This window comes from Eleutherodactylus coqui, chromosome 3 (genome assembly GCF_035609145.1).
Source record: "Eleutherodactylus coqui strain aEleCoq1 chromosome 3, aEleCoq1.hap1, whole genome shotgun sequence".
NCBI classification, from domain to species: domain Eukaryota; kingdom Metazoa; phylum Chordata; class Amphibia; order Anura; family Eleutherodactylidae; genus Eleutherodactylus; species Eleutherodactylus coqui.
The window spans coordinates 12,899,812-12,913,639 of record NC_089839.1 but is presented as its reverse complement, the minus strand read 5'-3'; the positions used below and the strand labels follow the sequence as shown (position 1 = coordinate 12,913,639).

Here is a 13,828-nt window from a genome sequence, read left to right as displayed (position 1 = left end):
AACTGTCATATCACGCGTGTTTCACAATGACGGTAATGGGAAACATTGCACACGCCTGCATGCACATCCCACGCACATCCCACAGCATGCCGTGTCTTTTAATGTCCCGTTGAGAATTTCCTCCCTGGTGTGAATAGATCTATTCAAAAGAATGGATTTCATATTCGTGCGAGTCTTGTAAACACCGCATCGCGCAAAACTCACGCAAGAATACCGCTCGTGTGAATACGCCCTTATGCTGCTTCCTGACTCCCATTAAAGTGAATGTGGAATCACCCGCGGGTTTCTCATGGGCAAGAACATTCATAGGAACATTCACTCGCCTACTCATCTGTCCATGTGAAGGGGCCGCCGCTCCTCTGTCCGTGTGAGGGTGCCGCCGCTCCTCTGTCCATGTGAAGGGGCCGCCGCTCATCTGTCCATGTGAGTGTGCCGCCGCTCATCTGTCCATGTGAAGGGGCCGCCGCTCATCTGTCCATGTGAAGGGGCCGCCGCTCATCTGTCCGTGTGAGGGTGCCGCCCCTCATCTGTCCGTGTGAGGGGGCCACCCCTCATCTGTCCGTGGGAGGGGGCCGCCGCTCATCTGTCCATGTGAGTGTGCCGCCGCTCATCTGTCCGTGTGAGTGTGCCGCCGCTCATCTGTCCATGTGAAGGGGCCGCCGCTCATCTGTCCGTGTGAGGGGGCCGCCCCTCATCTGTCCGTGTGAGGGGGCCGCCCCTCATCTGTCCGTGTGAGGGGGCCGCCCCTCATCTGTCCGTGTGAGGGGGCCGCCCCTCATCTGTCTGTGTGAGGGGGCCGCCCCTCATCTGTCCGTGTGAGGGTGCCGCCGCTCATCTGTCCGTGTGAGGGGGCCGCCCCTCATCTGCCCGTGTGAGGGGGCCGCCCCTCATCTGCCCGTGTGAGGGGGCCGCCCCTCATCTGTCCTTGTGAGGGGGCCGTCCCTCATCTGTCCGTGTGAGGGTGCCGCCGCTCATCTGTCTGTGTGAGTGTGCCGCCGCTCATCTGTCCGTGTGAGGGGGCCGCCCCTCATCTGTCCGTGTGAGGGGGCCGCCCCTCATCTGTCCGTGTGAGGGGGCCGTCCCTCATCTGTCCGTGTGAGGGGGCCGTCCCTCATCTGTCCGTGTGAGGGTGCCGCCCCTCATCTGTCCGTGTGAGGGTGCCGCCCCTCATCTGTCCGTGTGAGGGTGCCGCCGCTCATCTGATTGTGTCTTTCTGATCATGTGATCGCTAGTTGCATCTTTCATGCGGCACCAAAGATCATTGCTGTATGTGGCGCATTTCCCCTTGTAAATGGGGTGTGTGCTGCCTGCAGTGATGAGACAGCGGATGAACGACCGCCCGTCCCGCGGACGCTCTGAATCAGCCCGTGTGAAGGCCAGAAAAAGAAGACCCCTCTTCGATTGGTGCTTGGCTCACACCTGGTGCGTACCCGCAGGCCGTGGGCGGCGCGCCTCCGACTCTGGTCTGTGATGCCTGCAAGGAGGGGACATTCTGTGAGGCGCCATTTACATTTTTCCACGCGATTCCTGTGCGTTACGAGACGCGCGGAAACCGCAGAGGAGGAGAACGCGTTATTTCCGAGGGCTCCATTTATAGGTCCGTTTTTCGCCTTGGAGCGCTGCTGCAGCGACACACGACCAGCGCCGGGGCCCTATTTTTGGGCGATATTGGCGGTTATTCTGTGAAGATCGTTTCCTGCGGTTTTATTATTGTAACTTACGTTGTTCACGTGAGAAAATGGCGCAGTGCTGCGAACGTGATGCGTTATTCTCACACAGCGCTGCGCATTCGCATAAAACTCACGGATGTGCACGTGCGCTATCGGTCCGCTCTTCTCAGACTCGAGGCCGGGCGGATCGGGCTCCGCGTGCGGGAGGTAAGCAGTGGATCCCGGCTGGCTACCCTAAAAGTTCTTGTATTGCGTATGACCACGGCGGCTCGCCGTCTGTCAGGCGCGGCAGGTTTTTTTAATATTCGTATTTCCCGCGCCGTTGCTTAGCGATGACACGGGTACCGCAGTCCATACGCCATGTTGACTTTAATGGTGGCCGTCTGTGGCAAAATAGAGCATGCTGCGCCTTCTCCTCCGGTCGCGAAAATTTGCCTCTTTTTGAACTTTTCTCATGTATTTCCTGCTGTACGGTTTTCGCCTGTGCTCGCTGCGGACACTCTGAGGTAAAAACACGTTTTTTTTACCTCACGGTTTTCGCCTGGGCTCGCTGCGGACACTCTGAGGTAAAAACACGTTTTTTTTACCTCACAATTTTCGCCTGGGCTCGCTGCGGACACTCTGAGGTAAAAACACGTTTTTTTTACCTCACGGTTTTCGCCTGTGCTCGCTGCGGACACTCTGAGGTAAAAACACGTTTTTTTTTACCTCACGGTTTTCAGTCCCGCAGCCGCCCCGTATGAACAGACCCTATCGGATTTGACATCAACTACAGCCTCTCCAGGAGCCCAGCAGGCGGCGCCTCCGCCCGGCTCACCGCTTATCACCTCCATCCCCTCGGCTTATCACCTCACACATCTACCGTCGCGGACACCTGGGGTGTTCTTCGACTGCCGCGCTCTGATTGGCTGACAGACTTGTTGTTCTCTCCCGCCTGACGCGCCCACTAGCAACTATACGGGCTTCTGATTGGCGGAGCCGTCGTGCACACGCTCTGGGCACGCTCTCTACTTGATTGGCAGGAGCGTTGACCAATCGTGTTTCAGCCCAGAGTTTGAGCAGCCAATAGGAGAAGTTAATAAAGGCGGAGGGGGCGGAGCTCCTGTCGAGATCTGGGGTGGAAGGCTTGGTGAAGGCTGCTGGTAAACACTGAGCACCTCGTGTCAGAGAGGAGCGGACGAGGGGGAAGAGCCGCCTGCAGCCTGGACACGGGAGGCCTGCACGGCGCTGTACGTACTCCTAGGCGGCCGTGAGCCTCCCCTGGGCACCTACATAGCACGCGCGTCACAGCTGTGGGGGGTTTTGTGTTTAGGGTTGTAAGACTACAACTCCCAGCATTCCTTGCAGCTCGTGGGAGTTGTAGTTGCACGACCGCAGATACATATGGCTTCACTTAGTGGGATTCTGTGTTGCATTGGTTATTATTGCAACAATGTGGCATCTGGAGAGAAGGGGGGCAGCAGGAGGGCACACGGGGGGCAGCAGGAGGGCACAGGGGGCGCAGCGGGAGGGCACAGGGGGGCAGCAGGAGGGCACACGGGGGGCAGCATGGGCTGCTGGGGGATCTGACATACTGTATCTTTTATGCACAGATGGAAATGGTAACTTTGTAGCAAGAATGCAGGATAAGTTGTGTATTTTATGCTTTTTTTGCATTTAAATGTAAGTTTGCAGCAAAAATGCAGAACTTCTATTTATTGTGCATTTAAAGTAACTTTGGGGGTGAAAAGTGGTAAACCTCTGTTCTCGGGGCTGCGGGATCCTTTCTGAGATCCTAACGACTTTATAACTAGTTGTTTTTACTTAATGGGTGAAAACTCTTCCATATCCGTCTTTGTTGTTGTTTCTGCGGTAACTTTGTTGCGAAGGTTTCGGTGCGGCAGGGTCTTTGTACGCAGATTATTACCTCCAAGTGCCGATCAATGGAATAGCGAGTTGATCGGTGCTAATTAATCTATTTGCATTCTGCCATTGTGGCGACCGTTCGTGTGACCCGGGTCAGACCACCATCGGGGCTGAATCCCCTCGTCTGCAGCTGACCGTTGTTTTTGCGCCTGTGTAACGATGTGTCGGACGGTATTTTATCACTCGCTCACGGGGCGAAGATCATTCAAAAATGCAATTACCTGCTTGATCATCAGCTGCGAAAAAGTTTTTTTTTTTTTTTTTTTTTAAAGGCACACCCCCTTCTATAGCATATTGCGTAACTCAACCCCGGGACCTCCATTGATCCAAGAATGTCCCATGTGACTGGAGCAGTGATGCGCATACACGATCCCCGCGCCATTCACTTCTATGGGCAGAGCGCATTGCTCTCCGCCTCTCCTGTAGAAGTGAATGGAGGGGCAGTTGAGCGTGCCGTCCCCGCTCCGATCACATGGAGCGTTCGGGGTGCGCTGTTCTCAGGATCGCCACGACGTTCCCACCAGCCATCGCACTCCCTCTAATGATAGGTTTACACGTAAATTCAAGGGAAAGTGAGCAATAGTGACCCGTGAGCGTTTCCACGATCGCCTTTTACGCGTGCCGGTAATCCTGCAATCGCGTTCCTTTTTTAGATCCCTCGTCCCATCCCCTTGGAGATCCTCGGCCTCCGCACTCTTCTTGATTTTCTGTTTCACTTGTTTTCTCCACTGAGCACCAAATCTTTGTATCTAACGGAAGCGATCAGCGATGGGCAGACTTTCTTTGGTCGTGTCCTTGCTGGACGTGTTCTTATCCGCTTGCGCCACTTTCGCACAAGCTGCTTTTTGCCGCGATTTTCAAGCGCTATCTGCACTCTTAAGCGCGGCTCGTCACCCGTTACAACGATGGGGCGCGTTAAAAAGTGATGTTAATGGGTTCAGAATCGAGGTAAAATTTCAGCGATATTCGAGCGGCGTTTTCCGAACGCATGTGGGAGTCTGGCCTGACCGCCATGATTAATCGCACAACTGGTCCGTGTAAATGGACACTGAGGCTGTATGTACACGGGCGATATTTTCACGTGAGTCTTGCGCATTGCGACTCACTGAAGTGTAACCCGTTGTTTGCACTGGGTCTGTTTACACGCACATTTCTTTCCCCTCTGGCATGTCCTATGTTCGTGCGTCTCACATGAGAATAGGACTTGTGCGAGTTGCGCCTGAGATCCCAGCCGTGTGACTCCGGCTGAAGGCTGCAGCTAGCCAGGCTGGAGGTTGCCCCGGATTTGCAGTAAAGCTATGGGATCTCACCAGGGTTTGACTCTTGCGAATGTTGCGGGTTCTTCTAAAGGGGACATTAAAGGCACAATTATGAACCTGGATATACGTTCTGTGACTCCAGCTGTTGTAGAACTAGCGCTCCCAGCTGGAGACGAGGGGTATATAAGTTTGGAGAAGGGCATCGGACACATCAGTGAGTCCGGCCTTCTGTATAAAGTTATGGGGAGTTGCTGATGGTTCGGCCCTCGCTGTGACTTCGTTATGGGGTGACCTTATTCTGCTTGTTTTCGCTGCTCTTGTATGGTTACAAGGCTTGGCTGCTGCGGGGAGGCTTTCCTGGGACTTGGCACGGACCCCGAGCCCGGAGGGAGTGTTGGGAATCTAGGACACTGCATTGTCTGCTGCCCCGGGACTTTCTGTTGCAGATTGTTCGTTTTGCACTATTATTGGTGAATATGGACAGTGTTGCATCATGGGAAGGAGGGGGTGTTGATTCTGCCCTGGAGCTGCTGGCGAAGCCCCCTGTGGTGCCAGCTGTCCTACTACTGGGGAATGCCCTGTCATTTTGACCTTGGCAATGACCTTATTTATGCGCACGTGGAGTAGATGGTCACACTGGACGTGAAGTCGCACTTCATGAATGGCGTTTAATCTGTTTGGGCCCAGTTTGCATACTGATGCCGATCACGGAGTCTGTCGTGCCGCAGCTGTCATGCCTGGCTGTCAATGTTTCATGCCACATTAGAATTTGGCACAAATGTTGCCGGACCCCTTTTTTTTGTTGTATTTTGTTCAAATAGAATAAAGTATAACTTTTTTTTACTTGCTTTCAGTGAATTGAGACATTTTTGTTTACATCCCGCGAGGACTCCAGACTTCCAATCACCTTCACTGATACATAGGAGCAGACTATCAGCACAGGGGGGAGGGGCGGGCTGTGCTGCTGCTCATGTGTTCACCTCACAGAGGATTGTTTGCACTGGATACATTGTAGCAAAAACACTGAACTATCAGATATATTAAAGGGGTTGTACTACACTTACATGTTCCCTCACAGGATAGGGGATACGTTGCTGCTTGGTGGGGGTCTCGCTGCTGAGGGCTCTAATGAAACTCTTAAGGGGGGTCCTGTGCCCGCCTCCCCAAATGTGGAGACTGAATGGAGCGCTGGTTGTGCAAGTCTACTAGCTCTCCATGCACTTTCAGTGGGACTGCGGAGGGAGCCGCACCTGGTGGGCTATTTCTGTTAGCCTCTTTGAAATGAATAGAGCACTGAGCACGGGGGAGAAATGACCCCCCCCCCCCCCCCCCCCCCCCCCCCACTGATCAGCAGTGAATCCCCAATCCTGTGGAGAGGTGAGAAGTTATACTTGCAGCACAACCCCCTTAAGTTCATGGAGGATTGCTTGGCCTGGATACATTGTAGCGAAACCCCTGTCCTGACAGATATTCAAGGTTTCCATGCGTCTGCGCTGTTTTGGGAGGAGAGAAACTCAAAACAGAAAAAAAAACGTATTTTTTTTTTTCCCCCCATTGATTTCAGTGGGGTCTCAAAAAATGGAAAGTCTTCAGTTTGCTTCTGTTTCGTCAGGTTGTTGGTTTTTTTTGGCTGGAAAAATAACTCTGCAAGCTGCACTATATTCCCACCCAAAAACACAAATGGAACGCAAGCAAACTAAAGCCTTTCTGTTCGCTATCTATTTTTCGAAAAACTATTGAAATCGGTGGGAAAAAAACAGATACTTTTTTTTTTTCTTCCCGTTTTGAGTCTCTTCTCCATAGAGACGGAAACCCTGAACCGGCCTGAATGCAGACATGAGGGCGGCTTTGGTTCCATGTTGGTTTTTAGGTGTGTTTTTTACAGCAAGCAGAGATCTTGAAAATGGTGAAAAGCTGCAACCTGGGAGGAGAAGGAAATCTTGCATGGAAGGTCGCCTAACGTTGCGTTCCTAGATTTTGTAGTGGATCGCATTGTATATGGCTTTTTTTTCCTTCTAGGCCTAGAATGAAAAGAGTGTTTGATATAGATGACCCGTCGTTAAGGTACCTTTTACACGGGACTAGTTTGTCAGAGAATAGAGGCGGAGCAGGACAGATTTCTGGCCGCTAGCTTCCATTCACTGCAAGCAAGCAGACACTCAGAGATTAAGCGACTCCTGTTTACATTTAGCGAGAAGCCGCTCAGTAGTTGTTGTTTCGGGGATTTACTAGCTACTACCGAGCGGCTCAGTGCTTTGTCGGGGGTCATGTGTTTATGGGCTGACAGTCCCTCATAACTGCTCCTCTAATGGTACCTTTAGGATGGGTCATCATTGTCTGATTAGTGGAGGTCTGCTACTCCGGGACCCCTGGTGAGCACTGTGGTCTCCTCCCCGGTCACGTGTCCTGAGAGCACTACTTGGTGAACCACTACAAAATGTGTGGCGCTGTGACTGGTATACAGTGAGGAGATACAGCTGAGCACCTTGGCCGCCTCAAACGGCTAATTGTTGAGGGCTCCAAGTGTTAGAGAAGGAAAGGGGACTTGTTATTTGTATAGCGCCAACTTATTCCACAGACATTTATTACCCCCCACCAAGCTGGGGACTCACTCTACCGACCTCGGAAGGATGGAAGGCTGAAAGGCTGAGTCAACTTTGAGCCGGCTACCTGAACCCTGCGGGGGTCGAACTTGCAACCTTAAGGTCGTGAGCAAGAGCTTAGGACTGCAAACTGCTGCCTTAACACTCTGCACCACACGAGGCCCCTTAGCTCCCCACAGATGGCTGGTTCTGAGGAAATGTCATCAAAATTGGAGTCCCGGAAAATCCTTGTAAAAGTAATGGAAGAAAAAACAAAAGCGAATGCAAAAAATGCTTCTGAACCTTTTTGTTTTCAGTTTTTTTTCATTGGATCATAAAATAGTCAATAGAATTTGCAGGCAGATAAGAGGAAGTAATTACATAACAGCCCGGACATACACCGCAGAGCGATTACTATATGGGGGGGGGGCTCGCTGTTATAACACCATTGCTGTATATTGCTGATCCTAAGGCTTACAGTATACAGCGCCCCCCCTGCCACTGTGGTGTTATACCGGGTGTGTGATGCATTGTTTCTAGTTATGATTCAGACTGTGATAGAAGTATATATAGTAGCAGTTCTGCTTTTTTGGAGCTGCTGTCCTCTGTTGTGTGCCGGAGGAGGAGGGCGGCCGGGCTGGTTCTCCTTTTATTTTGCTCCTTGCTCTCCTGGACGTTTAGCTCCTTGTTGTTCTGCTTCTTGGCTGCTGACAGTTTCGTCTTCCAGGTCTGTGTTGTTCTTGGCTTAATGCCGTTTGTAGCTTATAAATGTTTGTGCGTATTGGGATGAGCAATGTTAGAATGTGAGCGCTGGAAAACTGTCTTCCATAAGGAATCAGGACGGTTGTATTTTTTTTTTACTTTTTAAAAAAATTTTTTTTAACAGTAATCTCTATAAAATATAACTACTATAATACTGCCCCCTATGTACAAGAATATAACTACTATAATACTGCCCCCTATGTACAAGAATATAACTACTATAATACCGCCCCCTATGTCCAAGAATATAACTACTATAATACTGCCCCCTATGTCCAAGAATACAACTACTATAATACCGCCCCCTATGTCCAAGAATACAACTACTATAATACCGCCCCCTATGTACAAGGATACAACTACTATAATACCGCCCCCTATGTACAAGGATACAACTACTATAATACCGCCCCCTATGTACAAGGATACAACTACTATGATACTGCCCCCTATGTATAAGAATACAACTACTATAATACTGCCTCCTACGTACAAGAATATAACTACTATAATACTGCCCCCTATGTACGAGAATATAACTACTATAATACTGCCCCCTATGTACGAGAATATAACTACTATAATACTGCCTCCTATGTACAAGAATATAACTACTATAATACTGCCCCCTATGTACAAGTATATAACTACTATAATACTGCCCCCTATGTACAAGTATATAACTACTATAATACTGCCCCCTATGTACAAGAATATAACTACTATAATACCGCCCCCTATGTACAAGGATACAACTACTATGATACTGCCCCCTATGTACAAGAATATAACTACTATAATACTGCCTCCTACGTACAAGAATATAACTACTATAATACTGCCCCCTATGTACGAGAATATAACTACTATAATACTGCCCCCTATGTACGAGAATATAACTACTATAATACTGCCTCCTATGTACAAGAATATAACTACTATAATACTGCCCCCTATGTACAAGTATATAACTACTATAATACTGCCCCCTATGTACAAGTATATAACTACTATAATACTGCCTCCTATGTACAAGAATATAACTACTATAATACTGCCCCCTATGTCCAAGAATATAACTACTATAATACTGCCCCCCCACGGACACAGGTAGCGGTACTATAATGGTGCCCCCCCCCCACGGACACGGGTAGCGGTACTATAATGGTGCCCCCTCCCCCACGGACACGGGTAGCGGTACTACAATGGTGCCCCCCCCCCCCCCTCGGGGACACGGGTAGCGTTACTATAATGGTGCCCCCCCCCCCCCACGGACACGGGTAGCGGTACTATAATGGTGCCCCCCCACGGACACGGGTAGCGGTACTATAATGGTGCCTCCCCTATGGACATGGGTAGCGGTACTATAATGCCCGCCCCCCCCCCCCCCCCCCATGGACACGGATATAGGTACTATAATGGTTCCCCCCCATGGACACAGGTAGAGGTACTATAATGGTGCCCCCCCTATGGACACAGATAGCGGTACTATAATAGTGTCGTGTCCCCCCCCCCCCCCCCATGGACACAGATAGAGGTACTATAATGGTGCCCCCCCTATGGACACCGATAGGGGTACTATAATAGTGTCGTGTCCCGTCCCCCCTCCCCCCATGGACACAGATAGAGGTACTATAATGGTGCCCCTCCTATGGACACGGGTAGAGGTACTATAATGGGGCCCCCTCCCCTCCCGGACATGGGTAGCGGTACTATAATGGCGCCCCCCCCCCCCCCCCCCCATGGACACGGATATAGGTACTATAATGGTGCCCCCCCCCTATGGACACCGATAGCGGTACTATAATAGTGTCGTGTGTCCCACGACATGATGGGACACACGATGACAGATCGGACCTATAGCAAACCACAAGTAACGAGGCACTGAACACTGCGGTCCGCCGCTTCTCCCGGTGACTACGGTGCCGTCCGACATCCCACCGCTGGGGTAACGCTGCTTAGAAGCTCCAAGACTTGACATCTTTGCTCCAGCTGCCATGGTCAGACCTTAATAGCTGCTCAACGATACTTGATGGCAGAGCATGCTGGGACTTGTAGTTCAGGGATTGCCTCCCTTCACACAATGCTCGCTGGTGCTGTATAAGGGGGGTTGGACTTCATATTCATCCGCTATAGCGTTGCTCACCAGGCCTTCCTATCCCATGGGTGCCAGATTACTGGTTGTTGCTGTGGCCGGCGTTGCCACGCGGTGATCCGTGTTGCGGTTTTTTTGTAGTTCCGTTCTTTAAATAGCCTGTAATTGAATAATTCCTGTCTAATCCGTTAGACTTTGCTCTGCCTGTTGATGGGATTACTGGGCCATGAGTTTTGTTCTGTAATTATTTACGGCAGGCTAACGAGAAGCGCGGGCGGTGGGAATGGCGCCACCTCGGATCTTGCTGTTACATGGTCTCTTCTTGTGGGGGGGCATTTCACACTTTGCCTCAGGCAGCATAAAGGCTTGAGGCGTCTCTGGGGGTCCTGATGCCAAGACTCCCGCTGATCACCGAGGCCAGGCTCACATCAGCGTGTCGGTATTGCGTATTTTGCGTGCAGAATCCGCTATTCCCCTGCCCATAGGCGGCCATGTTACCACTGGCATCAATTGCGGGCAAGAAAATTGCAGTATGTTCTATCCTGGCGCACATACATGCCAAGATAGAACATGGCTATGGGTGGCATGCAGCCAGTATGGCATGTCATTGTGTTCGCGTTTATCCTGACGGATATGCCCGTGTGAGTGTGGCCTAAAATGAACGGGGGCGGGGGAGTGCTCGCCCTTTTCACTGCGCGATGGATAACATTATGATCAGTGGGGCCTGGAAACTGGGACCCTCAGCAATCCTGAGAATGGGGGTCACAAAGGTCTCTGCGTGAATGAAGCAGAGGGCATGTGTGCCGCCGTGCCATTCAGTTGGGCTCCAGACGCCCGACTTCATCAGTGAAATGTCGCCGTCCTCCTCTAACCAGGCCTTTGTGTTACCGGCTGCGGCGGCATGTTGCTCTGCAGATATTTGACCTCTATTCGCTGCCGATATCGGGTCGGTGTTCTTCTTTGTTATGTTTGGCGCAGTGTCTGTGTTGTTGTGTAAACGTTCTTTCTGCATTTAACCCTTTCTGTTGGTTGCTGCAGCATTTTTTTTCTCTAATCAGGAATCATTGCTGAAAATGGCTAAAAGGGGTCTTTCCTTCCTGTTCAGTTTTGATGATCTGCAGCTTTTCACGATTGCTCTTTCCATCCTCCGGATGGGCCACCAATAGTAGATCGGCGGGGGTCCACCATCCAGCACAGCTGGGGATCAGCTGTTGGTCATGGCTTCTGGATGGCAGACCCTCACCATTGTACTGTTGGCCTGCAAACCTGGACAACCCCTTTAACTAAGGCTCTGGCACAAATGTTAAAGGGGTTTTCCAGGACTCCAATATTGATTACTTATATCTTGTAGTGGGGGTCCCCTGTTGAGGAGGTCGCAGTGCTTAGAGGAGTACCGTGGCCTCTTCCCTGCATAGCAGATACATCCTCTGTTTCCTGAGATCAGCCCCCCTCCCCCGAAATGCCCCATGTGAATGGCGTGTCCGTGCGTACGGGGACCCTCACTTCAATCACTTCCATGGGATACTAACTTGTCTGTCTGTCCCATTGAAGTAAATGGAGGGGTGGTCCCCCGTACGCAGCGGCACCTCGTTCACATGGGGGTCCCAGTGATCAGGGACCCCTTGTTTCTGTTGGTCTTTGGTTGTAAAGCCCCGTATACACGCACTGCGCCTGTTGCGCCGGTCCCGTACGTTCCTGTGTTCTGATCAAAGTGCACTTTATTTCCCCGACGGCGGCCTGGAGAATTTGGCGCGATGTAACTGGCTGCCTCCTTCACCAAGGTCAGCGGGGAAAGAATCCAGCGCACAATCATTTACTGGGATGGAACGGAGCCACCATCGGGGGCGCCAGCGAGGACTGCAGGGGGGTCACTGGTTAACTAGCTTTGTGGCGCTAACTTCTGGGTTAGCCATTGTTTAATGTCACGTTTGGTTGGGACCGTCCTCCGTGACGCCTCTGTTACTGACTGTATATAAGGTCACATGACACGGTCTCCATACTGATGTCTGGATGGCTCTGCTCACCGCGAGCCAAAATACCATCGCACCCCATAAACCTGCGCCCCCCTCTTGTGATGGAATGTTTGCATTTGTGGCTGATTGTTTGCAGTTTACTACGGCTCAGTAGTTGGGTGAATGTTGGTGCCCAACGCTCGGACTGTGTGACAAGCCGGGGGCCACTAGCCAGGATGAGGGTACCTGCCCCACCGTCTGCGCACTCCGTGTCAGAAACATCAACCTAGAAAGCTTCATTCAATTCCGACAACTTCTCTGTGATTGTTACATTATAAGCGATTACATATCAGAGCAAAGCATCCTTTATCGTGGGGAACCGACCCCTTGTAGGGAGGCTCTAGTACCCTGATGTACCCCCTCTAGCTTGGATACAAGATGTGACACAGGCAGGCATGGAGGCTCTAGTACCCTGTTGTACCCCCTCTAGCTTGGATACAAGATGTGACACAGGCAGGCATGGAGGCTCTAGTACCCTGTTGTACCGCCTCTAGCTTGGATACAAGATGTGATACGGGCAGGCATGGAGGCTCTAGTACCCTGTTGTACCATCTCTAGCTTGGATACAAGATGTGACACAGGCAGGCATGGAGGCTCTAGTACCCTGTTGTACCACCTCTAGCTTGGATACACGATGTGATACAGGCAGGCATGGAGGCTCTAGTACCCTGTTGTACCACCTATAGCTTGGATACAAGATGTGATACAGGTGGGCATGGAGGCTCTAGTACCCTGTTGTACCACCTATAGCTTGGATACAAGATGTGATACAGGTGGGCATGGAGGCTCTAGGAACCTGTTGTACCGCCTCTAGCTTGGATACAAGATGTGATACAGGCAGGCATGGAGGCTCTAGTACCCTGTTGTACCACCTCTAGCTTAGATACATGATGTGATACAGGTGGCCATGGAGGCTCTAGTACCCTGTTGTACCACCTCTAGCTTGGATACAAGATGTGATACGGGCAGGCATGGAGGCTCTAGTACCCTGTTGTACCACCTATAGCTTGGATACAAGATGTGATACAGGTGGGCATGGAGGCTCTAGTACCCTGTTGTACCACCTATAGCTTGGCTACAAGATGTGATACAGGTGGGCATGGAGGCTCTAGTACCCTTAGTACCGCCTCTAGCTTAGATACAAGATGTGATACAGCAGGCATGGAGGCTCTAGTACCCTGTTGTACCACCTATAGCTTGGATACAAGATGTGATACGGGGGGCATGGAGGCTCTAGTACCCTGTTGTACCACCTATAGCTTGGATACAAGATGTGATACAGGTGGGCATGGAGGCTCTAGTACCCTGTTGTACCACCTATAGCTTGGATACAAGATGTGATACAGGTGGGCATGGAGGCTCTAGTAACCCATTGTACCGCCTCTAGCTTGGATACAAGATGTGATATGGGGGGACATGGACGCTCTAGTACCCTGTTGTACCACCTCTAGCTTGGATACAAGATGTGATACAGGTGGGCATGGAGGCTCTAGTACCCTGTTGTACCGCCTCTAGCTTAGATACAAGATGTGATACAGGGGCA

General features: G+C 51.2%; 1 protein-coding gene across 2 annotated transcripts in view; it reads left to right on the top strand.

Annotated features, from left to right (window-relative positions):
- The first annotated feature begins 2,785 nt into the window (after positions 1-2,785).
- COQ8A (coenzyme Q8A) overlaps positions 2,786-13,828 on the top strand; it is a 41,900-nt gene continuing 30,857 nt past the window's right edge. For both annotated transcript variants that reach the window (XM_066595132.1, XM_066595133.1), the window contains exon 1: positions 2,786-2,899. The gene's annotated coding sequence lies outside the window, so the exon portion shown is untranslated. The remainder of the gene's footprint in view (positions 2,900-13,828) is intronic.